We start from the raw sequence: 27,886 nt of genomic DNA, 5'->3' as shown, positions 1-27,886 counted from the left end.
GGAAGACATTTACGCTATAGCCCTCCTCGAGCAGGGGACAAAGAGAGTCAAAGTCAACGGAGTGATGAGATACGCAACTCCACTCCTGAGGCGAGAGGGTATGCCTACCTTCCACGCCCCAAAAGAAGCGACGGAGCGGTATCTATTGAACACAGAGCGGCGCCTAGCCAGAGACCCCGCTCAAGAGACTGTGTACCGCGCTGAGATTGACAAGCTAATCACAGCGGGACACATAAAGAAAATTGACATTAAAGAGGCCGATCAGACGACCAAATCATGGTACGTGCCGCACCACAAAGTCCACCACAACGGCAAGGATCGTATTGTGTTCAACTGCAGCTACCAGATCGGATCACAAAATCTGAATAAAGAGCTCTTGCCCGGCCCAACACTCGGCCCCTCTCTACTAGGTGTGTTACTACGTTTCCGCCAAGACAAGGTGGCCATCAGCGGCGACATCAAAGGGATGTTCCTGCAGGTGAGACTAGTGGAGGAGGACAAGCCCCTGCTGCGGTTCCTATGGAGAGAGAGGATCGGGGACGAGCAACCAACCATCTATCAATGGGAAGTCCTCCCTTTCGGAACCACATGCAGCCCATGCTGTGCTACGTTTGCACTGCAAAAACACGTCGCAGAGGACCCAGCAGCCGATGAAGAGGTCCGACAAAGTGTAGGAAATAGTTTCTACGTGGACAACTGTCTGCAAAGCGTCTCGACGCCAGAAGAAGCCGAGGCCCTTCTACTCAAGCTCTGCGCCTCCCTGATCAAAGGCGGCTTTGATCTCAGGCAGTGGGCCAGCAGTGACCCGCAAGTATTGTGCAGCCTCTCCCCCGAGGACAAGGCAGCAAGCAGCGAGACCTGGATGGCGACCATCCCAGGAGAAGCCCAAGAAATGACATTAGGACTAGTCTGGCGCTTCAAAACAGACTCGCTCCATTATAAACACACACCCCTGACCAAGGAGCAGGGAAGGTCGACTGCACTACCGACCACAAGACGGAGTGTATACAGAACACTCGCCAGACAATATGACCCGTTGGGATGTATTCTACCTTACACCACCAGGGCAAAGATGATTGTAAGAGCGTTATGGGACAAGGACCAGGGCTGGGACGACCCCATACCCGAACACCTTGCCTCCACATGGAGAGAGTGGGAGACAGAACTCAGCTCACTCCCAGGTGTCAACATACGCCGCAGCTACTTCCCACCCACAGTGAGGCCGGAGACGTGCCAGATGGACCTGCACGTCTTCAGCGACGCCTCCGAAGTAGCCTACGGTTCGGTGGCCTACTTGCGTGCCCGAGAGGAGAGAGGAGAAATACATACTGCTTTCATCCTGGCTCGCTCAAGAATAGCCCCACGCAAGCAACAATCTATCCCGCGTCTAGAGCTCTGCGCAGCCCTAGCAGGAGCGCAACTCGCCACGTTAATCCAACGTGAACTCACCATCCCGGTGCAAAGAACAATCTTGTGGTCAGACTCCACGACAGTACTCACATGGATCCGGTCTGATTCGTGTAGATACAAGGTCTTCGTGGGAGTCAGAGTCACAGAGATTCAAGATTTAACAGAAGCAGCAAGCTGGAGGTATGTGGACACAAAACACAACCCAGCTGACGTCATCACCCGGGGAATGTCCCTGGATGACCTCACCCGTCACAATCTATACAGTGACGGGCCAGAGTTCCTCAAGCTCCCGGAAGAAGAGTGGCCTACACCCACCCCACGGGAAGCGAGTAAAGAGGAGGCCGAGAACAAGAAATCTATGTTCTGTGGATTGACCACACTCGTCTCCACAGACCCCGACATAGACGATTGCCTCACCCTTGAGAGTGCGCAGCTAAAGACATTCCTGTGGCACCACCCAGAGGTTCAGCTCACTACTGACATTACCGCAGCTAACTACGAAGAAGCAGAACTTCTTCTCCTGCAACGAGCCCAGAGAGACTTGTTTCCCGATGAGCTAGACTGTCTACAGGGAGCAAAGCCCGTCCCGTCAGACAGCAGATTGCTCCACCTAGCCCCCGAGAGCGACGCCCATGGTCTCATCAGAGTGGGTGGTCGTCTGCGGAGAGCTCCAGACTTACCGGATGACGTCAAGTACCCGATAGTCTTAAACAGCCGACACAAGGTCACAGAGCTGATCATAAAGAAATACGACGAGGATGTGCATCACGCCGGGGCAGAGAGAGTCTTCGCGGAGATCAGACGTCGTTATTGGATACTGCAAGGGAGAGAAGCAGTGCGGCGTTTCCAGCGGACTTGTCTAGACTGTCGTAAATGGCGAGCGCAGCCCAGTATACCCCAGATGGCTGACCTACCTCCCTGTCGCCTCCGACTCGGCGACAAGCCTTTTCACTCCACCGGTATGGACTGTTTCGGCCCGCTGTATGTAAAGAAAGGAAGAGGGACCGAGAAGCGGTGGGGTATTGTATTCAAATGCATGACCACCCGAGCGATGCATATAGAACTCCTTCCAACCATGAGCACAGACTCATTCCTTATGGCCTTCCGAAGATTCACAGCGCGGAAAGGCAAACCGTCTATACTATTGTCTGATCACGGGACAAACTTCAAAGGCGGAGAAAGAGAGCTGAGAGAGAGCTTCCAAGCTATGGGCCCAGAACTTAAGACCCACCTCGCTCCATCCCAGATTGATTTCCAGTTTAATCCCCCGAATGCACCTCACTTCGGTGGAACTTGGGAACGAGAAGTACGTTCAATCAAGACAGCCCTGTACGCCGTGCTTGGGGCCCAGACCGTGGCGGAAGAAGTCCTAATGACAGTCCTCACGGAGATCGAGGGAGTATTGAACTCAAAGCCCCTCGGTTACGTCAAAAGTGATGTAGCAGATGGTGACCCAGTCACCCCCAACACCCTCTTGATGGGGCGGCTGGACCCCGCGCTACCACAGACAGTGTACAGGCCTGAAGAAGCGAACGGCCGAAGAATGTGGAGGTACAGTCAAGTATTGGCTGACAAGTTTTGGAACAGCTTCCTACTCCACTATCTACCGTCTCTACAGACCCGCCAGAAATGGGTGAAAGAGAGAGACAATTTGACAGAAGGAACAGTCATCATGATTATCGACCAGTCACTACCCCGAGCTATGTGGCCGGCTGGCCGCGTAAGCAAAGTGATCACCGGTGCCGACGGAAAGGTCCGAGCAGCCGAAGTGCTCGTCCAAGGGCGGATCTACACCCGACCCGTGGCGAGGCTAATAGAGTTGCCAAGGCTTCCCGATACTATTGATGACGACCATGACCCCATGACTTTGTGAACTGCCCTACCCCTCACAACAGACATTGAGTAGTGGACAGTGCGGTTAATCTGTCTCTGCTTAGCTAATTAGGTGGGACTAATTAGGAGGCGGCTGTTACAAAGGATCAGATTAAACCGAATATATATATTTATTGATTGATATATATTGCATAATATTTGTATATCGTTTGATATCCCTTGTATATTCCTTGTACATATACACGGAATATCCCTTTAGCCTAGTACAGACCATAATATTTCATTCTCCTATTGGACAGCGGTCCACAGGCGCCAAGGCCATGCCTCCAAAGTCAGGTTCAAAGTCACCGCCGGGGACATGCCTGGACAAGAACGGTATTGCGCAAGGATATGAGACAGGAATAAAGCTGGTACTAGTTTATTCATCTAAGCGTATAAATACGGCGCAGGTGAATACAGAAGCACTTAGTCAGAAGTCTTAGTAACTAAAGTTGAAGCCTCACCCACGATACGACGTGCGGTGAAGTATGGCCTGTTTGGCCCCAAATAGAGCATTGAGACCGCGTGCGAATTAATAACTGAATTGTCACAGTTTAACGCTGTACCGTCGAGTGCGACCTATTCTATTAAGTCAGTAATAGTCTATTTGTGTATAGTGTATCGTGCGGCTAAAGTTCTACAGTGACCAGCATCACCAACGTTTTCCTCTTATCAGCTAGAGTGCTTATCCAGGCTGGGCTGCTTATCATGGCGCTTTCACCCGAGGAGCCCTAGACGAGGACCGTGTGGACATGTACACTGGATTATCTACCCGACGACTGCATAGCCCTTTTCGGCTGGATTATATTTGCTTTTGGTCCTGTAATTAATGGAGCGGAGAATCGCCGACACCCACAAGTGTGTGGGATTTACCCTGTGAGGAGCCACGTCGAGTCTGCCCCTCAGAAGCCTGAGGCAGGCTAGCTTTCTTCCATGTGGAGCTACATGCTACGGAGAACAGCTGTATTCGTCTGTGGATCAAGATCTTATTGCACCGTCTCCTGTACTCGGAGTCTCCTTATCATCGTTGACCCAGACTCTACTACCGACAGATCCTCTACCCTTGCTGGCTTACAACCGGGGGGACCCTTCCAGTATCTCCCGCTATATTACTAGTGTACCATAGATATAATTCCCTAAGATTCAGGTTGTATGATTACCTCCTGCGTAATATGAGAATGGACATTCGTTATTGATTTGCCTATGCACATTCCTTTGCCTTATAAGCGCATTCAAAGTGAAGTAAAGTAAAGTATATTATGTACCTTTTGCTGCAATAAATACTTAAATACAACTTTGTGTAGAACTGATTCATTGTGGGGAAGTGTTCATCATTAGATACCTGTGTACTGTATGGCCAGTAGGAATGTACATAAAGACGGTAGTGGTTTAATGATACCATACTTATCAATACAGTCAGGGAATTGTACCCCTCAGTTACAACAATCATTCAGTACATTGGAATACTGACAAAGCCATACTTGGTCATACTTGGTCACTTGGTGAACGATGGGCTGTGTCTGTGATTGCCATGGAATGCCATTCCATCCATAGAGGCCATTAGTGACAGTGTCATTGTCTTTTAACCATATCTGTTGACAATATAATTTCTTTATATATTGAAGGCTACATCCTGCTACCTTTTTCAGCTTCGCTATTTATAAAAAAAATAAATAAAAATCTGTTCTGTGCGCATGCACGTACCCGCGCGCGCACACCGTGTTACCAGTTCCCATATTACCACTGCACCCCTGTACACAAGGCACAAAATAATAGGCACAGTCACACTGGCTCTAAATACAAACAACACCTAACCAGAATACGGACTGAACACACAAAAACAAAAGAGCAATAAACAGAAAACTAACATACACTTACTTTAGAAAGAACACAACTACAGGGCAAGGACGACGTTTGACAAGACATCACAGGAACAGGTAACAAGGAGGAATGACTCCACAAGCAACTCGACAAACCACAGACCATACATACTGACACTAATTAACACTAATTAATAATGGACGACAGCTGGGGGAAGAAAGGCATAAGAACTAGAACTAATACAAATATCAAGACAACAGGGGCAAGGCTATACAACACACAGAATCAGAGATACAAACACAGAGAACAACCTAAACAGATAACAATTGTAACATCAACAATAAATGCACTGACAACAAACTGTTTAGAAGGTTTATCACCACAGTGTGCATCATCTGTAAAAGATCACTAGATGGCACCATGGTACCATTATTCACATCCTTCATACTGTCTGTTCCTTGTGTGGGAAAGCGAGACCCATTGTTCACACAGTGACTGTGGTGTTGACTCTCCCAGCCTTGGGCAGGTCTGGGAGTGTAACAATTATGAGATAGTAACTAAATAGTAACGCACAGCCACTTGGAAAAGTAACTGTAATCAGATTACTGGCTTGTAAAAAGTAACAAGTTAGATGACTATTTACTGAAAAAAGTAATCAGATTAGAGTAACTAGTTACTTAGTAACTAGTTACTGGCATCACTGTACAGTGAGTACCACTACAATTCAACGAAAATAAGTTTGGCATCCAACCACAGTGCACATGTAACAGTAAAGTGCAATAGTAATATACAACATACAGGTGATTAATCTGGGTATAAAATATATAAATGGGTACTACTGAGTAATAGTGCTAATCAGATGTATATACACAGAGTTGTAGTATTATTATGTACAGTGATACAGGTAGTAAGTCATACTGGCCAGCAGCGTAACTAGTAAGATATATATATATATATATATATATATATATATATATATATATATATATATATGGTAAGAACATATATGTATATATATATTAAGGCTGTCAAAGTTAACGCGGTATTAACACGTTAACGCCCGATTCTATTAACGCCACTATTTTATTTTTATTTTTTTGTGAATTTATTTTTTTATAATTTTTTTACATGACATAAAACTAGACACACAGGCATTAACAGTAAATATCCACAATAAATCACAGGATTATACATTCCAATATTTGAATCATTATAAATGTAGTTTACGAGATATATACATTATACTTGCAATACAATACAATACATACATATGCTCTTACTCGCTCTTCTCCCCCCCCCCCCCCCAGGACCCCCCTTGGATAATACATCCATTATTTCGCTTCTAACCAAGGATTAGAATTATATGCTAACCTTTATTCTCTCCACCACTTCTAACCAGATTGCAATGCTGGCTTCATTGACACCTACAATTCTTGCTGTAGATATCTCTAGATAAATCACCTCGAGACAAGTAAGATCCCATACCTTTAGGCACATTTTATCCGGTTGAATCCAGCGTGATGCTATCAGCTTTTTAGCAGCCGTAAGACCGGACAAAATTAGTCTCTTTAGTTGTTTAGTGGCTGCTATTTGAGAAACATCATTCAACAGCAATACAGAAGGCAGTACAGGTATGTTCAGAAATAAAAATTCTGATAATTGCGTGGTTACTTCTTCCCAGAATATCTTAACAGGGGGGCATTCCCAGTACATATGTATAAATGTACCAATATCGCCCCTTGAACATAAGGAGCATAGAGAGTCTTGTTTAAAGGAAAACTCCAACATTTTGGGAAATTAGCTTATTTAACATCTTCCCTGGAGTTAGACAAGAAGATACATACCTTTTTTGTCTCTGTGCGTGCATTTAGCTTTGGGAACAGTCGCTCCGTTAGCGTAGCTTAGCTTCATCACTGGAAGTGGGGGAGATCCGGAGCCTGACGTTCCCTTACACTGTATACAGTCACGAAATACACTCCAAATACAACTCCAAAACGTTCATGTAAACATGTTGTGACCTGTGTATTCACCACGTGGAGAAATAAAAAATTATTGAATTAGACAATTACGTTTTATAAGCAAATATACTCGGATTTTTTTTTCCTAACCACTCCTCTCTGAGCGCAGTCAGTGATTTCAACGTGTCGTCGTGATTGTTGACATTCTCATTCATTCAAAGGATCCGAACCGATTGAAGTTTATGGATACCATGACTTAAAATCGTCTTACCTTGACGATTAAAAGCCTCCCCAATTTAGAAAACAGTAATCCAATGGCTGGTATTGATAATATACTACTAACTACTGGACGCTCTGAGCTGACCGGAGCTAACACAGAACAGGATGGTAAAGCATATATAATGACTTCCTTTCTGGGGTTTTCAAAATAAAAGTGCGACATTTATAGCAGCGGAAAACGTTTATTTTGTACATTATCTAACGTTAACACGAACCTAAACTAACTAAACGACGAGTAAAGCGTTTCCAGCTCTACCAATTTTGAACAACGATTCTTGCGTAGGTTGGAGGAGAAGCCCGTTGTGTAATTCTTGATAAAACTCTTTACCGATATCCATAATATTCTGGGGTCCTGTACCGAATCCGCATTACTCCGCAGGAATTTAATAAGTTCAACTTTGAATTGTATAATGTATTCATTGTTTTTCAGCAGTGTCGAGTTAAATAGCCATCTTGGGGCTCGGGATGATAGTATACAAAATGAACCGTTCAGGAGTAAGTAGCTGTGATCTGATAGTGCATTAGGCACCATTTCCACGTCATAATTATCAAATAGTCTTGGGGATGCAAAAACATAATCTATTTTTTTAACTCACGATTAACTTTAAAAAATATATATACATTTAAAAAAAAAAATTTGCTAGACTTCACTCGGGTGTATTATTGATACTCTCATTGATACTATGTTTGTTTCTGACTCAAAGTGTGTGTGTGTGTGTGTGTGTGTGAGAGAGATAGAGAGAGATAGAGAGGGGGGGTGAGAGAGATGAGGAAGGGGCAAGAGAGAAAGAGAGCTGGGAGAGTGTGTGAGAGGGGGGGGGGGGCGGGGTGTGAGTTCTCAGCCCTTATGTGGGTGAATGTAACAAGTTCCTAACGTTTCCTTTCCCCTATTATTTCATGCACTTTATTCATTGTTTTAAATTATGACACTCTGTTTTGAATTTGATGCAAATTTGCAATGCATGAGGGTCATCCTTTTGTGTTAAATGGCTGCATAAAGCAAGCATTTTTGACTCTCATGTTGATAAGAGTATTAAAACTTGAAAAATATCAGTTTAAGGTAGGTACAAATAAAAAAAAAACAATGCGATTCATTTGCGATTAATCGCAAGTTAACTATGGACAGTCATGCGATTAATCAGATTAAATATTTTAATCGATTGACAGCACTAATATATATATATGTCTCACGGCCCGATTTGTGGAGCACACTGGACTATTGAGAAACTATAGGAATGTTCCATAGATATATCAAACTTCCTTACTTCCGTGCACTGCCACTCAGCCTGTGGGCGACGGAGAGATACACTTTACATTTTGACGGACTCCCTCTACATACTCCTGGGTCCTAGTGTCTCCCAGGTTACATGTATATGATGTGTCAAAGACCCTTTTTCTTTATATTATAAACAATGTTTATTGGTTGTTGCTTTGTTTGTGTTAATAAAATTGCATTTATCTATAACCCTAATTCTGTCACTGTTTTATGTCACAAAGAAGGGTGTATCCAAAAGCTGTCTACAACATTTGTAACGTGATGAAAAAGTCAACAAATATTTAACAAACTTAGACATTTGTTAATGATGAATAGTCTTCACTTTAGATTAGGGCACACAATAACATCTGCAAATGATTTATAGATGTTTTAAGAATGTTTTACAAATCATTTGTTGAACATGAACAAATAAATGGAGGTATAGTCGTCTTTTCATATCCATTTTTCAAAGCATCTACAAATGTGTTACTACACATTAAATAACATTATTTAATGATGAACAAATCAAGTACAAACAATGTTGATAATGAGTTAGAAATGATCTGTAAATGTTATACAAATATAGTTATAAATGATTTAATAATCATTTACGAATGTATATAAATGGTATAAATGGTTCATTATCTACAAATACCTTATAAATGTCTTATAACTGAGTGTTATTATAAAGTAGGGATGTCCGATATTATCGGCCGACCGATATTATCGGCCGATATCGGCAGTAAAATGTGATATCGGAAAATATCGGTATCGGTTTAAAAACAAAAAAAACCAATAACAATATTTGTTATATATATATCCAGTGAAATTATTAGTTACCTGAAATTATTCAGTTTTTTGGACGGGGAAACCCTGCATATATCGGTATCGGTTGATATCGGTATCGGAAATTAAGAGTTGGACAATATCGGAATATCGGTATCGGTAAAAAAGCCAATATCGAGCATCCCTATTATAAAGTGTTACCAACTTGTCCAGCCCATGGGGACATTAACTTGTGATTGCGGGCTTTACAAATACATTTGTAAATTGTAAAGCGCTTTGGATAAAAGCGCTATATAAATGCTGCCATTTACCATTTACATTTGATTTGATTTGATTTAGGTCTGAGTCTATTATAACACCAAGACTTGTAACTTCGGGTTTGATCCAAGGAGTAAGTTGCCCCATATTGCCTTGTAACATTTCTCTTTTTGTTATAGGACCAACTAGTAGGATTTCAGTTTTGTCCTCATTTAATTTTAGGAAGTTGTTTGTCATCAATTTGTTTATTGCTAAGAGACAGGCGGAAATAGAGTTAACCTCTTAAACCCTAGCCATATTTTCCGAAGTAAATGGAAGATTGTTCCACTTCTACAAGGTCCATTTTTGCATGTTCTTGGTATCTAGGGACATCTATGGATCTCAGGGAATGCATTCCCAGTATCAGAAATATTGTGACTGTTACTATGCTCAAGTAAATTGTAATGAACCAAAGGAAAATATCATTATTATTATTTTTGATGGTGAACACCATGCTAACATTGATCAGACATGAAGAATTGCCACTGAGCTCATACAGCACCTTCTGGAGATCAAGTGTACTACAAATCTAAGCAAATGAATAAAGGGCAGATGATTTACAGGGTTTTTTGTAGATACAGTACTGAATTTTGCCATCCAGATACATGCTATTTGAAATATGAATATAGAATATCAGGCCTATAAATGACCTTATTATGGGAAAGCCATACATCTATGGATCGGGCCAAATCTGTAGTTCAATCTGTATTTAGTATACCACCAGGCGCCCGTTACAGGGAAGCAAAGACTGTGCATTAAATCTACTGTAAGTACATGTAATGATGTGTTTTAGATGGAATTCAGGATTTGTGGTCCAGAGAGGTAGGAATTTGAATACTGATGTTGAAAGTAATATCAGAAAGATTAGGAGACAATCTATAATTCAATAAGATCGTTTAATACATATTAAAATGGATCCATAGAGTTAGTATAACAACAAAGATACAAGTGTTACAAGATTGGATAAAAAGAAGAAGAGTGATGAGAGTGAAAAGGAGAGAGAGGAGTAGAGAGAGAGATAAAAGTACAAAAGGTCATATTACATTGATACATATTGAAACATGTAGATCTTGACAGTAACGTCACGTTTACACGTACGTGATATTTCAACTTATTCCATATAAGTACAACTCTGTACCAAGCACTCTGCTGGTACATACTGTACATCACAGAGCGTTTACGTCAACTGTCTCAAGGAGGCCGCAACACGCAACAGGCACAGACTGCCTTACCCTAAATTCCAAGGCCTTGTTTGACTGTGGCCACGATGTACCGGAATTTCATGACAGTGAAACCGATCTTATTTGACATGCCCTGAGTGGGAGTTGAACCCCGGTCTCCCGTGCCGCGGGCGGCATCACACACCACTAGACCAAGAGGTGAATTCACTTCTTGGTAATGTGTCTGGATGCTTCTGGGGAGTGAGTTTACTTGCAGTACCGCTTAACGTCCACAGCCACTTCACTACACTGTCCATCGTGACTGTGGATAGACACGCGGTACCTCCGGTACAACAGCATGTGTGAATCAAATTCTTGTCGTTAAAATCCACAATTTTTTTTATTGAACACATCCTATCTTCATACAAAATTGTGAATACTTTCTCTGTGTTCTCACTTCAAAATACAACCAAGAGGATCTCCCCGTGTTCTCACTTCAAACCAAGAGGATCTCCGTAGGTTATTGATACTTCTAAGGACAGGTCTTTGTTTACAATTATCCTACCCAAATGATTAAATAGTTCCCAGGTGGCCAGCATAATAGGGCCGGTTCTGGTTAAGTGTCGGCACACTGGGCTCTGTTCCGGCACGAGCCGGCTCTGGCCCGGTAATGGTTGCCAGATCTGGCTAGGTGTACTTTTGCACCATTTATTTCTCTAATTTCTCTGTAAAACTAGTCCAACAACAAGAACAACGAAAACGGCTGACACATTTCTGTGCTGAATTAATGAATATGTGTCTATGCATGAAGACAGACGCGACAGACCATCCGAGGCAGAGTCACTGACACGATTAACAAAGTCCAACACCTCGTTCATTAAATCCGTCCTCCTCACACTCTCTCAGCTTCATCTCGCCAACGTCTTGATTCACATGCGAATTTAAATCCGCCCCCATGCAATGCAACTAAATCTCACTGAAATTGTTAATATTATAGATATTATAACTGTTCGCTTTTATAGTAAACATGTTCTTAAAAACGTCAATTTGTAATAATATGGAAAAAAAGAACAAACATTATTTCGAGCCCACACGGCCGGTTGAATAGTGTCATATACTGCTGGGCGCAGCCACATATTAAGGTACACAGCATTATTAATCTATAAAGTGCAATAAGGATAACTGTGGAGCCCCTCAGGGGTCACCTGGTGCCAAAAACAAACATGGGGAATCAGTGGGCAGAGTTGTCTTACACCTAAACTGTGCCCCCTGATTAGTAAACCATGCACAGACTTGTGATATCTAGGTTGATAACATCAAACAGGGACTTTTAGGCCCATATCCAGTGAGCCAGATTACACAGTACACACACCGTGGCATATGTGAGCTGTAATAGCCATTAGGCACCTAGAGCATTATGTGAACCACGGCCATTGATTAATCACATCAGTAGGTCTAGTTTATGATCCAATGTGTGTTTTGGTGACAATATGAAACCTATTTACTCGCTATAAGTAATCATGCTTGGGTAATGCAGCCACGAGGTACATGATGTAGAGGAGCGTAATGCAGCCACATGATGTAGAGGAGCGTAATGCAGCCATGAGGTACATGATGTAGAGGAGCGTAATGCAGCCATGAGGTACATGATGTAGAGGAGTGTAATGCAGCTACATGAGGTACATGATGTAGAGGAGTGTAATGCAGCCATGAGGTACATGATGTAGAGGAGTGTAATGCAGTCATGAGGTACATGATGTAGAGGAGCGTAATGCAGCCATGAGGTACATGATGTAGAGGAGTGTAATGCAGTCATGAGGTACATGATGTAGAGGAGCGTAATGCAGCCATGAGGTACATGATGTAGAGGAGCGTAATGCAGCCACGAGGTACATGATGTAGAGGAGTGTAATGCAGTCATGAGGTACATGATGTAGAGGAGCGTAATGCAGCCATGAGGTACATGATGTAGAGGAGCGTAATGCAGCCATGAGGTACATGATGTAGAGGAGCGTAATGCAGCCATGAGGTACATGATGTAGAGGAGCGTAATGCAGCCATGAGGTACATGATGTAGAGGAGCGTAATGCAGCCACATGATGTAGAGGAGCGTAATGCAGCCATGAGGTACATGATGTAGAGGAGCGTAATGCAGCCATGAGGTACATGATGTAGAGGAGCGTAATGCAGTCATGAGGTACATGATGTAGAGGAGCGTAATGCAGCCATGAGGTACATGATGTAGAGGAGCGTAATGCAGCCATGAGGTACATGATGTAGAGGAGCGTAATGCAGCCACGAGGTACATGATGTAGAGGAGCGTAATGCAGTCATGAGGTACATGATGTAGAGGAGCGTAATGCAGCCACATGATGTAGAGGAGCGTAATGCAGCCATGAGGTACATGATGTAGAGGAGCGTAATGCAGCCATGAGGTACATGATGTAGAGGAGCGTAATGCAGCTACAAGAGGTACATGATGTAGAGGAGCGTAATGCAGGTACATGATGTAGAGGAGCGTAATGCAGCCATGAGGTACATGATGTAGAGGAGCGTAATGCAGCCATGAGGTACATGATGTAGAGGAGCGTAATGCAGCCATGAGGTACATGATGTAGAGGAGCGTAATGCAGCCATGAGGTACATGATGTAGAGGAGCGTAATGCAGGTACATGATGTAGAGGAGCGTAATGCAGCCATGAGGTACATGATGTAGAGGAGCGTAATGCAGCCATGAGGTACATGATGTAGAGGAGCGTAATGCAGCTACAAGAGGTACATGATGTAGAGGAGCGTAATGCAGCCATGAGGTACATGATGTAGAGGAGCGTAATGCAGCCATGAGGTACATGATGTAGAGGAGCGTAATGCAGCCATGATGTACATGATGTAGAGGAGCGTAATGCAGCCATGAGGTACATGATGTAGAGGAGCGTAATGCAGCCATGATGTACATGATGTAGAGGAGCGTAATGCAGCCATGAGGTACATGATGTAGAGGAGTGTAATGCAGCCATGAGGTACATGATGTAGAGGAGCGTAATGCAGCCACGAGGTACATGATGTAGAGGAGCGTAATGCAGCCATGAGGTACATGATGTAGAGGAGTGTAATGCAGCCATGAGGTACATGATGTAGAGGAGCGTAATGCAGCCACGAGGTACATGATGTAGAGGAGCGTAATGCAGCCATGAGGTACATGATGTAGAGGAGCGTAATGCAGCTACATGAGGTACATGATGTAGAGGAGCGTAATGCAGCCATGAGGTACATGATGTAGAGGAGCGTAATGCAGCCATGAGGTACATGATGTAGAGGAGCGTAATGCAGCTACATGAGGTACATGATGTAGAGGAGCGTAATGCAGCCATGAGGTACATGATGTAGAGGAGCGTAATGCAGCCACGAGGTACATGATGTAGAGGAGCGTAATGCAGCCATGAGGTACATGATGTAGAGGAGCGTAATGCAGCCACGAGGTACATGATGTAGAGGAGCGTAATGCAGCCATGAGGTACATGATGTAGAGGAGCGTAATGCAGCTACATGATGTAGAGGAGCGTAATGCAGCTACATGATGTAGAGGAGTGTAATGCAGCCACATGATGTAGAGGAGCGTAATGCAGCCATGAGGTACATGATGTAGAGGAGCGTAATGCAGCCATGAGGTACATGATGTAGAGGAGCGTAATGCAGCCATGAGGTACATGATGTAGAGGAGTGTAATGCAGCCATGAGGTACATGATGTAGAGGAGCGTAATGCAGCCATGAGGTACATGATGTAGAGGAGCGTAATGCAGCCATGAGGTACATGATGTAGAGGAGCGTAATGCAGCCATGAGGTACATGATGTAGAGGAGCGTAATGCAGCTACATGATGTAGAGGAGCGTAATGCAGCCATGAGGTACATGATGTAGAGGAGCGTAATGCAGCTACATGAGGTACATGATGTAGAGGAGCGTAATGCAGCCATGAGGTACATGATGTAGAGGAGCGTAATGCAGCCATGAGGTACATGATGTAGAGGAGCGTAATGCAGCCATGAGGTACATGATGTAGAGGAGCGTAATGCAGCCATGAGGTACATGATGTAGAGGAGCGTAATGCAGCTACATGAGGTACATGATGTAGAGGAGCGTAATGCAGCCATGAGGTACATGATGTAGAGGAGTGTAATGCAGCCACGAGGTACATGATGTAGAGGAGCGTAATGCAGCCATGAGGTACATGATGTAGAGGAGTGTAATGCAGCTACATGAGGTACATGATGTAGAGGAGCGTAATGCAGCTACATGAGGTACATGATGTAGAGGAGTGTAATGCAGCTACATGAGGTACATGATGTAGAGGAGCGTAATGCAGCCATGAGGTACATGATGTAGAGGAGTGTAATGCAGCCATGATGTACATGATGTAGAGGAGCGTAATGCAGCCATGAGGTACATGATGTAGAGGAGCGTAATGCAGCTACATGATGTAGAGGAGCGTAATGCAGCCATGAGGTACATGATGTAGAGGAGCGTAATGCAGCCATGAGGTACATGATGTAGAGGAGCGTAATGCAGCTACATGATGTAGAGGAGCGTAATGCAGCCATGAGGTACATGATGTAGAGGAGCGTAATGCAGCCATGAGGTACATGATGTAGAGGAGCGTAATGCAGCCATGAGGTACATGATGTAGAGGAGCGTAATGCAGCCATGAGGTACATGATGTAGAGGAGCGTAATGCAGCCATGAGGTACATGATGTAGAGGAGCGTAATGCAGCCATGAGGTACATGATGTAGAGGAGCGTAATGCAGCCATGAGGTACATGATGTAGAGGAGCGTAATGCAGCCATGAGCTACATGATGTAGAGGAGCGTAATGCAGCCATGAGGTACATGATGTAGAGGAGTGTAATGCAGCCACATGATGTAGAGGAGCGTAATGCAGCCATGAGGTACATGATGTAGAGGAGCGTAATGCAGCCATGAGGTACATGATGTAGAGGAGCGTAATGCAGCTACATGATGTAGAGGAGTGTAATGCAGCCACGAGGTACATGATGTAGAGGAGCGTAATGCAGCCATGAGGTACATGATGTAGAGGAGTGTAATGCAGCCACATGATGTAGAGGAGCGTAATGCAGCCATGAGGTACATGATGTAGAGGAGCGTAATGCAGCCATGAGGTACATGATGTAGAGGAGTGTAATGCAGCCATGAGGTACATGATGTAGAGGAGCGTAATGCAGCCATGAGGTACATGATGTAGAGGAGTGTAATGCAGCCATGAGGTACATGATGTAGAGGAGCGTAATGCAGCCATGAGGTACATGATGTAGAGGAGCGTAATGCAGCTACATGAGGTACATGATGTAGAGGAGCGTAATGCAGCCATGAGGTACATGATGTAGAGGAGCGTAATGCAGCCACGAGGTACATGATGTAGAGGAGCGTAATGCAGCCATGAGGTACATGATGTAGAGGAGCGTAATGCAGCCATGAGGTACATGATGTAGAGGAGCGTAATGCAGCTACATGAGGTACATGATGTAGAGGAGCGTAATGCAGCCATGAGGTACATGATGTAGAGGAGCGTAATGCAGCCATGAGGTACATGATGTAGAGGAGCGTAATGCAGCCATGAGGTACATGATGTAGAGGAGCGTAATGCAGCCATGAGGTACATGATGTAGAGGAGCGTAATGCAGCCATGAGCTACATGATGTAGAGGAGCGTAATGCAGCCATGAGGTACATGATGTAGAGGAGCGTAATGCAGCTACATGATGTAGAGGAGCGTAATGCAGCTACATGATGTAGAGGAGTGTAATGCAGCCACATGATGTAGAGGAGCGTAATGCAGCCATGAGGTACATGATGTAGAGGAGCGTAATGCAGCCATGAGGTACATGATGTAGAGGAGCGTAATGCAGCCATGAGGTACATGATGTAGAGGAGTGTAATGCAGCCATGAGGTACATGATGTAGAGGAGCGTAATGCAGCCATGAGGTACATGATGTAGAGGAGCGTAATGCAGCCATGAGGTACATGATGTAGAGGAGCGTAATGCAGCCATGAGGTACATGATGTAGAGGAGCGTAATGCAGCTACATGATGTAGAGGAGCGTAATGCAGCCATGAGGTACATGATGTAGAGGAGCGTAATGCAGCTACATGAGGTACATGATGTAGAGGAGTGTAATGCAGCCATGAGGTACATGATGTAGAGGAGCGTAATGCAGCCATGAGGTACATGATGTAGAGGAGTGTAATGCAGCCACGAGGTACATGATGTAGAGGAGCGTAATGCAGCCATGAGGTACATGATGTAGAGGAGTGTAATGCAGCCATGAGGTACATGATGTAGAGGAGCGTAATGCAGCCATGAGGTACATGATGTAGAGGAGCGTAATGCAGCCATGAGGTACATGATGTAGAGGAGCGTAATGCAGCTACATGATGTAGAGGAGTGTAATGCAGCCATGAGGTACATGATGTAGAGGAGCGTAATGCAGCCATGAGGTACATGATGTAGAGGAGCGTAATGCAGCCATGAGGTACATGATGTAGAGGAGCGTAATGCAGCCATGAGGTACATGATGTAGAGGAGCGTAATGCAGCTACAAGAGGTACATGATGTAGAGGAGTGTAATGCAGCCATGAGGTACATGATGTAGAGGAGTGTAATGCAGCCATGAGGTACATGATGTAGAGGAGCGTAATGCAGCCATGAGGTACATGATGTAGAGGAGTGTAATGCAGCCATGAGGTACATGATGTAGAGGAGTGTAATGCAGCCATGAGGTACATGATGTAGAGGAGCGTAATGCAGCCATGATGTACATGATGTAGAGTAGTGTAATGCAGGTACATGATGTAGAGGAGCGTAATGCAGGTACATGATGTAGAGGAGTGTAATGCAGGTACATGATGTAGAGGAGCGTAATGCAGCCATGAGGTACATGATGTAGAGGAGCGTAATGCAGCCATGAGGTACATGATGTAGAGGAGCGTAATGCAGGTACATGATGTAGAGGAGCGTAATGCAGCTACATGATGTAGAGGAGCGTAATGCAGCCATGAGGTACATGATGTAGAGGAGCGTAATGCAGCCATGAGGTACAGTGCGCATGCGGGACAAGCTGTCAACTCGTGAGCTACCCGAGCGCTGGGACCACTAGGGCATTGGTGGATTCTGGGGCGGCGAGTAATCTTATTCATGAGGGGTTGGCTATTGAGTGGGGGGTTCCCTTAGATACCCTAGAGGTACCCATCCCGTCCAATCTTTGGATGGGCAACCTCTGGGTTGTGGCATCATTACTCAGCGCACCGGGCAGCTACGGGTGCAGGTGGCGGGTAATGACATCACAGTCAGGACAGACAGCTGAAACCACCACAGTCAGGACAGACAGCTGAAACCATCACAGTCAGGACAGACAGCTGAAACCACCACAGTCAGGACAGACAGCTGAAACCACCACAGTCAGGACAGACAGCTGAAACCACCACAGTCAGGACAGACAGCTGAAACCATCACAGTCAGGACAGACAGCTGAAACCATCACAGTCAAGACAGACAGCTGAAACCACCACAGTCAGGACAGACAGCTGAAACCATCACAGTCAGGACAGACAGCTGAAACCACCACAGTCAGGACAGACAGCTGAAACCACCACAGTCAGGACAGACAGCTAAAACCACCACAGTCAGGACAGACAGCTGAAACCACCACAGTCAGGACAGACAGCTGAAACCACCACAGTCAGGACAGACAGCTGAAACCATCACAGTCAGGACAGACAGCTGAAACCATCACAGTCAGGACAGACAGCTGAAACCATCACAGTCAGGACAGACAGCTGAAACCATCACAGTCAGGACAGACAGCTGAAACCATCACAGTCAAGACAGACAGCTGAAACCATCACAGTCAGGACAGACAGATGAAACCATCACAGTCAGGACAGACAGCTGAAACCACCACAGTCAGGACAGACAGCTGAAACCATCACAGTCAGGACAGACAGCTGAAACCATCACAGTGAGGACAGCTGAAACCACCACAGTCAGGACAGTTGAAACCACCACAGTCAGGACAGACAGCTGAAACCATCACAGTCAGGACAGACAGCTGAAACCATCACAGTCAGGACAGACAGCTGAAACCAAACCACCACAGTCAGGACAGCTGAAACCACCAGAGTCAGGACAGCTAAAACCACCACCATTGAGACAGCTGAACCCACCACAGTCAGGACAGCTGAAACCCGCCCAATTTTTCTCTGTCGATTAAAAACACACCTTTTCAATCTATATTTGGAAAAAAAAGGATTTTACTATTATCTACCTTACTACTATGTACTATGTAACTATCCTTATACCACTACCTATCATGCTAATATGTCTATACAACTATGCACTCAGAGTTTACACTATTTGAGGAACAATGCCAATGACTTTTAGCTGCCAGAGATGTACACTTTTGTTGACTTGTTGTTCACAATTTGTAAGTCGCTTTGGATAATCAGCTAAAATGACTAAATGTAAAATGTAAATCTTAATATTGGAATAATAATGGAAAATGCACACACATTTCCCAAGGAGCCGTGAGCCTGATCTCTGTCCCTCTCAACACTGAAGGCAAACAGCAGGTGGTGGTGGGTGGGCATTATTAACATTAAATGGTAATAAGGTGCCAGTAACTTTTCTATAAAGGTTTACTCATAACAGCCGAATACTATATATGGGCTTTGGGAATGCAGCATTATGAGTGTAATGGAGCACATTTGAGTTGTTTGAGTGACGGATATTAAAATGCGCTTCGTGACACCAGTGGATGAGACCTCTCTCTCTCTCTCTCTCTCTCTCTCTCTCTCTCTCTCTCTCTCTCTCTCTCTCTCTCTCTCTCTCTCTCTCTCTCTCTCTCTCTCTCTCTCTCTCTCTCTCTCTCTCTCTCTCTCTCTCTCTCTCTCTCTCCCTGTTCATGTTCAGTTCTCTCTCTCTCTCTCCCTGTTCATGTTCAGTTCTCTCTCACTTGCACACGTTCATTTAGTTTGACAGTCATTGAGAGTAAAATAGTTTGAATATCGCCACCAGAATTGGGGGCAGTGAATACTTGTGCTGTGTTAATTACAGCTCTAGGAAATTATGTAAATTAGAAAATAGCAATACCTCATCGTATACTGCAGGGACTGCTGCCCTATAGTTTTATTGAGCTGTAATTAACACAACGCAGCGATTCCAATGTCCCCGATTACATCATTGGTGGCCATATTCAAACTAATTTACTCTCAATACATGTCAAACAAAACTAAATGAATGTGTGCAAACAAGTTTTAGAGTTTGGGGATGTGTGTTAGATTATGTGCACAATACATCAGCATTGTTTTTTTTTTTTGCCCTGTCCCTTTTTGCCCTGTCCCTTAACATAACTAACTTAACTATACAAAGACTGCCCTATTCTGCTGGTAGACAACTGGTCTTATTTTTATAAATGAGGTTGTTCAGTCCTCTCCCCTTACAATGTAAATGTTTCTTTATTGAGACAGTAGGAAGGCTGAGAGAGAGAGAGACAGAGTAGAGGAGACACAGGAGAGAAGGTTCTTTATTGAGACAGTAGGAAGGCTGAGAGGGAGACAGAGTAGAGGAGACACAGAGGAGACGGTTCTTTATTGAGACAGTAGGAAGGCTGAGAGGGAGACAGAGTAGAGGAGACACAGGAGAGAAGGTTCTTTATTGAGACAGTAGGAAGGCTGAGAGGGAACCAGAGTAGAGGATAAACAGAGGAGAAGGTTCTTTATTGAGACGGTAGGAAGGCTGAGAGAGAGACAGCAGGGGAGACACAGAGAGAAGGTTCTTTATTGAGACAGTAGGAAGGCTGAGAGGGAGACAGAGTAGATGAGACACAGGAGAGAAGGTTCTTTATTGAGACAGTAGGAAGGCTGAGAGGGAGACAGAGTAGGAGAGATACAGGAGAGAAGGTTCTTTATTGAGACAGTAGGAAGGCTGAGATGGAGACAGAGTAGATGAGACACAGGAGAGAAGGTTCTTTATTGAGACAGTAGCAAGGCTGAGATGGAGACAGAGTAGAGGAGACACAGGAGAGAAGGCTCTTTATTGAGACAGTAGGAAGGCTGAGATGGAGACAGAGTAGAGGAGACACAGGAGAGAAGGCTCTTTATTGAGACAGTAGGAAGGCTGAGAGGGAGACAGAGTAGGGGAGAAGAGACACAACTGTACAAGCAAAACTGTACATTGGAATATTTACAAAACCATACTTGGTCATTTACTGTACATTGGAGGGGGTTGTGTTAGGACATTTACAGGGGCCAGTTTCAAATTGCAGTCTCCTGTAGGTGTTCTTTGAGAGTGTTTTTGAAACTGGGTAGTGATTCACATTCCTTTACAGCTTTGGGTAGGGCGTTCCAGATTGATGTGGCATAATTACGAAACGTGTTTAGTCCCTTGTTTGAGCCGAATCTGGGTTTAACATGATTTGTGGAGCTCCCTCTGGTGTTGTGGTCGTGGTATTCACTGACCTTTGGGAAGAATATTGACATGTACATGGGTACATTGGTCATGTAGTGTATCTTGTAGACCAGGCCTATTGCAAGTTGCTGTACTCTGTCGTCTACTCTAAGCCATCCTAGGTTGTCAAAGTGGGCAGGGGTGAGGTGGGTTCTAGGAGTAAGGTCAAGCAGTAGTCTGACCAGTTAGTTTTGAGATGTTTGTAATTTAGTTTTTAGCGCCTTTGAGGTGCTTTGGTACCATGAGGTGCAAGCATAGTCGTAGTACCCTTGAATGAGTGCTCCTGCCAGAGTCTTCAGGGTATTCTTGTTTACCAGTGAGGAGATCCGGTACAAGAATCGAGTTTGTTGGTTGACTTTTTTTTATTACATTGGATGCCATTTTGTCACAGGAAAGATTTGCCTCTAGGATGGAACCCAGGTAGGTAATTTCTTCTTTCCTTGTGACAATATTGTCACCCACTGTAACTGAGAAGCCGTCGGTCTTGCTGAGTTTGTTATTTGAACCGAAGAGAATGGACTCTGTTTTGCCCATGTGTAATGATCGTTTGTTATCAGCGAGCCATATGCAGATTTAGCCTAGTTGCGAGCTGAGGGTTTTTTCAACCTGTAACTTGTTCTTGTCAGAGACCAACAGGGCTGAGTCGTCCGCAAACAGGAACAAGTTGCAGTCACAAGCTGACGACATGTCATTTGCATAAATTAGGAACAGTAGCGGTCCTAGTATGCTTCCTTGTGGAACACCACAGCTCACTGTGAGGGGGGGGGGTAGAGTACCATTTACCTCCACCATCTGTTCTCTCCCCTCCAGGTAGGATTGCATCCAGCTCACTGATAGACTATCAAAACCAATTGCTTTTAGCTTGTCAATCAGAATGGAGTGATTGACAGTGTCGAAGGCCTTTTGTAGGTCCAGCATGACCATGCCGCAGTATTTGCCTGTGTCCACCTCTTGTTTGATGTGGTCGTTTAAATAGAGAAGGCATGTGTCAGTGGAGTGGGATGTTCTGAAGCCAGATTGGAATTCGTAGATTAGATTTTTTTCCACTAGGTACTTTTCGACCTGTTCGTATATACAATTTTTTCCATGACTTTCGAGATGGAGGTAAGGATAGAAACAGGGCGGTAGTTGCCTATGTCTAATTTACTGCCCTTTTTGTGCAGGGGTGTTACTCTCGCAATTTTGAAGTCCTTGGGGACGTGTCCCTGTTTTATGGGACGTGTCCCTGTTTTATGGAGAGGTTTATTATGTGTGTGATGACTGGGGTGATGGCGGCTGCTGAGTCTCTGAGGAATTTGGAGGGGATGTTGTCATGGCCAGTGGCCTTGTTTGGTTGGAGGGCACTCAGTTTTTTGAGTACCTCATCTGTAGTTACCATTTCTAGTTTGAAGTCGTCTATGTGGACCCCTAGGTTCTTGTAGTAAGCTACTATGTGTTCTACCCCATAATGCCCTGAGTGGGAGGGTAGTTTCTTTATTGAGACAGTAGGAAGACTGAGATGGAGACAGCAGGGGAGACACAGGAGAGAAGGTTCTTTATTGAGACAGTAGGAAGGTAGGGTGGGGTTCTGTGTTGGTAGGGTGTGGTTCTGTGTTGGCAGGGTGTGGTTCTGTGTTGGTAGGGTGTGGTTCTGTGTTGGCAGGGTGTGGTTCTGTGTTGGCAGGGTGTGGTTCTGTGTTGGCAGGGTGTGGTTCTGTGTTGGTAGGGTGTGGTTCTGTGTTGGCAGGGTGTGGTTCTGTGTTGGCAGGGTGTGGTTCTGTGTTGGCAGGGTGTGGTTCTGTGTTGGCAGGGTGTGGTTCTGTGTTGGTAGGGTGTGGTTCTGTGTTGGCAGGGTGTGGTTCTGTGTTGGCAGGGTGTGGTTCTGTGTTGGTAGGGTGTGGTTCTGTGTTGGCAGGGTGTGGTTCTGTGTTGGCAGGGTGTGGTTCTGTGTTGGTAGGGTGTGGTTCTGTGTTGGCAGGGTGTGGTTCTGTGTTGGTAGGGTGTGGTTCTGTGTTGGCAGGGTGTGGTTCAGTCCATGCTGCATTCTGGGTCCACAGGCTTCAATGTCTAATTCCTCTTCTGACAAAAACACAAGAAGATGTCAGGAAGATGTACTTGAACAATTATCTCTTTCTCACACACACACACACACACACACACACACACACACACACACACACACACACACACACACACACACACACACACACACACACACACACACACACACACACACACACACACACACACACACACACACAGACACACACACACACACACACACACACACACACACACACACACACACACACACACACACACACACACACACCCTTTTCTCCTCTGTAGGATCATTGTCATAAGGTCTTATCTCAGAGGGCGTTCCCACCCCTTACAATGTTATCTGCCCCCCCACCCTGCACAGGCGGGGTGACCTTTCTGTTGCCATGGTTTCAGATTGGTTGGGAGGTGGGTGTATTATCGGTCAGTACAGAGGGCGAGGGTTTCTGTATGTGTCATGGTTTGACCAGGTGGTGTTGGTGGTAGGATCCATAATGCAGACAGGAGTGGGGAAGCAGGCAGACCAAGTGATAAGGAAACTTTACTTAAACACAAAACTGGATACTACAAACAAAACACTATGAAGAACGAACTTCAACACGAAACAAAACCTAACATAAACTGATACAAGACTTACTAGATGGGGCGAATAAATGGCATGGCAAGAACAACAAACAGGATACAGCAAAACGCAGACAATGAACAGGTACTGAAGAGTAATAAAGAGTATGAACGCGCACGAAAGACAGGGGCAGACTGACATAAATACACAGGTTAATTGACACATGAGGGTTGATTGCAAATGAGACACACCTGGGAGGGGGGAACATATGACAGACTAAAGTGACACAAACACCAGACAGACTAAATACAAATACACTAACTAACACACTGGAGACATAACACTAAACAAGACACAGGAATACAAAAGGCAACAAGCACACAGGGAAAGACAACATGATGGGGGACATGGATAACTTGACAAGACATAAGTTTTCAATGAGTCCAAGGGGTAATGACAGGAATTGTCCAGCAGGTGGAGGGAGAGGGAACTGTCTATGAATGGATGAAAGATGATGAGAGGGGAACTGTCCATGGGAAGGCGGAGGGAAGTGAGCAAAGTCAGGCAGGATGTGGGATCTATATTATCTGTCCAGTACAGAACGCGAGGGTTTTCCTTTTTTTTATCCACTTTTTCTCCTTATTTTAAATTCTTCTCCCATCCCAATTTCATGTTTCCAATTCTCCCCTCCCCTGTCTTGAACGTTGCTCGCATATGCCTCCCACTGGTCGGCTGTAGGGAGGTTGAAGCCTTGCATCATGTGTCCCCTCCGGATACACGAGGAGGCAGCCTGTCACATCTTTTCACCTGCCAGCGCGGACTCTCATTGGCGAGGTGTAACGTGTGGGAGGCTCACACTACCCTTGCCATTTCCTGTCTCTGCTGTCCAGGCGTCCCCCAACCGACCTGTAGGAGTCGCTGTCCACAACGTCCAGATTACCACCCATCGACTTCCACCCGCTAACGCTGCCAATGAGTTAGTATGACGGCCGGCCCAAGCCGGAGGCAATGCTGACACCTGGATTCGAGACCGGAGTCTCTTGCATTGGTGACAAGCGTAATCTCCGCTGCGCCACCCAGCCGCAGAAGGCGAGGGTTTCTGTATGTGTATCTATATTATCTGTCAGTACCGAGGACGAGGGTTTCACCATTTTTTCCACCATAAAACAACCCTTAGGGGTCACGCTGGAGCTTTGAACCCGTCGGCGGACAACAAAAGAATTAGAATCCCTCTTAAATGCTCAAAAAGGACATCTTTTCAGAAATCGATAAAAATAGAAAAATGGCCATTTCTAGTGCTTTGACATGTAAGGTATACGTCCCCCAACTTGCTAAACCTAATACGACTTGTAAATACGTTTAATTCTTGCTAGATGGTATGATTGTAATAATCTCCATTTGCGATAAGAACTACATCGCGTCACGAAACGCACATACATGGACGCGCGCACACACAAACAGCGCATAGGTGTTAATCACTGAGTGATCCAATATGCATATTCTTCAGCGCGAGAGGGGGGGGGGGGTTGTGTTTCTCACTGTCTGTCGTTGATAATATAATCTGAAGAGGTCCTGCATTATTATTATTATCATTCTCGAGAATACACGGGACCTGACGGAACGTTAATTTATGTATTAAAAGTAGTCTAACATAGTCTTCATCCTCGCCCGTGTATATACCCACGTCGCACTAAAACAACATAACTACTGTATGGCAGAGACAGAGTGCGTGTGTGTACGAGTTATGAGTTATCTTGCAGTTCATTCAAGCGCGCATCACGGTGATGACAGCTCTCTAGAGTAGAAAGGTGCGCTCACAGGGGCGTAGCTGGAGATTAACACTTTCAGCGCCAGCCATTATCTCCATCCTTTTAGTCAATCAACGCAAGTCAAGTCAAGAGTTTTATTTGTCACGGCATACAAGAATACAGTGAAATGCGGGGGGTATTGCCCGCAACGATTGTGCATAATACAATAATACAATAATAAGAATCCAAGGGATGAGAATGCGACATTTGTGCAATAATACAAGTCATAAGAGTAAAGACATAGGTATATGTACATGGGTTTTTCAAGCATGGTAAGACATGCTAGGTCCTGTGATAGTGCAATACACTGTTAGCTACGGATGAGGCACTGGGTCTTATGTACACTACTATACAATGCTATACTATACAATCTACAGTTATACTATGTGTCCTTATGCTAGCTTGCTATCCATCTGTTTACTATGCAATAACCACTCCCGTTCTTGTTTTTTTAAAGTGACCTTTCATTGTGTAAAGTGACCATAGTGTGAGCGTGTGCAGCATATGTGTGTGCGTGTTCATGTTAAAGTGACTGCTAGTGTGTGAGCATATACAGTGTGTGTTTTGTGTGTGTGCTCATGTGTGCTTGTGTGTGGAGAGTTCAGTGTTCAGGACTCTGATGGCCTGGGGGAAGAAGCTGAGCCGAAGTCTCTCTGTCCTAGTTGCTGGTGTTCGCAGGCGTTTGCCTGACCGCAGCAGCTTGAACAGGCTGTTGTTGGGGTGGTGAGGGTCTTTCATTATTCTGTAGGCTCTGGATTTGCACCTCTTGTTGTATATTGCAGGGGTGGTAGTGCAATACCCGTAGTACGCTCCGCTGAGCGTACCACTCTCTGTAGGGCCTTCTTGTACTGTGCCGTGCTGTTTCCATACCAGGCAGTGATGTTTCCAGTCAAGATGCTCTCTACAGCTCCGGAGTAGAAGGACTGGAGTATCTTCCCCGATACTCTGAACTTCCTTAACTGTCTCAGGTGGTAGAGGCGCTGCTTTGCCTTCTTTATGACTGGGCCACACTTTAAAAGATAGGCATTTTCACTGTGCGTCACGATGTTTGCAGAGCTATATCTATATTCTACCCGAATCATAGTCGAGCAATCATTGGAATGGAACTCTCCACTATACATCAACTTCGTAGACTACGAGAAGGCATTTGACAGCCTCCACAGAAACACCCTCTGGAAACTGCTTCGACACTACGGCACACCAGAAAAACTTGTCAACATCATGAGGAACTCCTATGAAGGAATGACCTGCAGAGTCATACACAGCGGACAGTTCACACGAAGCTTCCAAGTGAAGACCGGAGTAAGGCGAGGCGGTATACTGTCCCCTTTCCTCTTCCTCCTGGCCATTGACTGGATATTGAAGACCACAACAGCACAGAGGAGAAACGGGATCCAGTGGACACTCACAACACAACTGGACGACCTAGACTTCGCAGACAACCTTGCCCTACTATCCCACAGTCGACAACAGATGCAGGAGAAGACTAACATACTGGCAGACACCTCAACACAACTAGGCCTCAACATCCACCAAGGAAAGACCAAAATACCTCAAGATCAACACAAACAACAAAGACCCAGTAAACCTGGCGGGAACAGCACTTGAGGAAGTAGAATCCTTCACCTACCTAGGTAGCATCATAGATAAGAAGGGTGGCACGGAGGCAGATGTCAGAGCAAGAATCAGCAAGGCAAGGGCCTCATACATCCAACTAAAGAACATCTGGAGCTCCAAGGTAATCAGTCAGCAGACAAAGATCAGACTATTCAAATCCAACATCAAGCCAGTACTTCTATACAGTTCAGAGATGTGGAGGACAACCAAGATCACAATGACTAGAGTGCAGTCATTCATCAACAGATGCCTGAGGCGGATCCTGAACATCCACTGGCCAGATACTATCAGTAACAACGATCTTTGGCAGAGAACGGGTGAACAACCAGTGGAAGAAGAAATCAAGAGAAGAAAGTGGGGATGGATCGGCCACACACTATGCAAACCAAACACCAGCACCACCAGACAGGCCCTTAGATGGAACCCCCAAGGCAAAAGGAAGAGAGGCCGGCCCAAGAACACCTGGCGCAGGGACTTAGAGACAAACATCACACAGAGCGGAC

Source organism: Notolepis coatsorum, assembly GCF_963971535.1.
Source record: "Notolepis coatsorum genome assembly, chromosome: 1".
NCBI lineage: Eukaryota > Metazoa > Chordata > Actinopteri > Aulopiformes > Paralepididae > Notolepis > Notolepis coatsorum.
Note: the sequence above shows the minus strand (reverse complement) of the source record.